General features: G+C 37.4%; 1 protein-coding gene across 1 annotated transcript in view; it reads left to right on the plus strand.

Moving 5' to 3' along the window:
• Positions 1-1,298, plus strand: part of LOC101861883 — a gene marked incomplete at its 5' end in the record, with an annotated part of 12,479 nt that overhangs the window by 453 nt on the left and 10,728 nt on the right.

A 1,298-nucleotide genomic window follows, 5' to 3' on the forward strand; every position in this document is an offset into this window, starting at 1 on the left:
TGTGTGTGTGTGTGTGTGTCTCTGTCTCTCTCTTTCTCTGTCTTTCTGTCTTTTTGTCTCTTTGTCTCTTTGTCTCTCTATCGTACTCTCTGACTCCCTCTCTCTCTCTCTCTCTCTCTCTCTCTCTCTCTCTCTCTCTCTCTCTCTCTCTCTCTCTCTCTCTCTCTCTCAATTTCTCTGTTTATTTTATTCTCTAATTTTAAATGCTCTTGTTAAGGACATAAAAACACTTACATTTGAACAAGTTACTGTTTCATAACTGGTCACGTGGTTTCGAAATTGAAGACTTCAAGGAGTTTATCCCAAACGAACCAAGAACAGACGGTTTAGACAGTTACATGTTCCACGTCGTGTTTTACTATCGTATCCATACGACGTGGGGAACTCTGTGCCACCACTTAACCCTATCCGTACGTCGTGTTTTACCATCGTATCCATACGACATGGGGAACTCTGTGCCACCACTTAACCCTATCCGTACGTCGTGTTTTACTATCGTATCCATACGGCATGAGGAACTCAGAACTCTGTGACACCACTTTCCAAAGAGGAAATTTACTCGTTAATCTTTCCGCACGCATTGCATAGCAGTCTGTCAAAATGTTTTTTTGAGAACCCAGTTTGACTCAAAATTATGGATTTTGAGTTGTAGACATTTTTAGCTTCTTCGGTCTTTCTTATAACTATGTTATAGCATTAAAAACCCCTAAAGCCTTATTTCTTCCTATACCGGGCATGTTTGTCACCACCATTTCCTCATAAAGTCAACTTTAAATTTTTCTTTATCGCCCGTTTTCTGAAAACGCAGTTTTTCTATATACGTTTTTGAATAACTTCACCATTTCTTATCCAATCTTCATAAAATTTTCACAGAATGAAGAGAAAATGTAATGCTACGTATCTGTCAGTTAAATATTGTATATATGGAATAGTTTTTTGTTGGTGGTCTCTGGAAAGTGGATTTTCACGGATATTTTGCAAAACTTGAGTACGACTTCAGGAAATAGAAATGTTTCTTATCCATTTAGGAAAAATTCAACAGACAAATTTGTAAATCTAATGTTTGTCAACATGCAAGCAAAAAACCAATGTCTTTCCTTGAAAAACAAGTGCGGTATTCATTACGTAAGACATATAAATAAAATCCAATATGGCCGCCATAGCTTTGGAAAGAAAACTTGTCTCAAATTTGATTGCGGATTTTAAGAATCCTTACTACGCTTGTTATCAGTGTGAAATTTGGTAAAATTTGCTACACTAATAAGCGAGACAGTCTTCAGGTGTAGCCCAAAACCCCC

Source organism: Aplysia californica, unplaced genomic scaffold (genome assembly GCF_000002075.1).
Source record: "Aplysia californica isolate F4 #8 unplaced genomic scaffold, AplCal3.0 scaffold00116, whole genome shotgun sequence".
NCBI lineage: Eukaryota > Metazoa > Mollusca > Gastropoda > Aplysiida > Aplysiidae > Aplysia > Aplysia californica.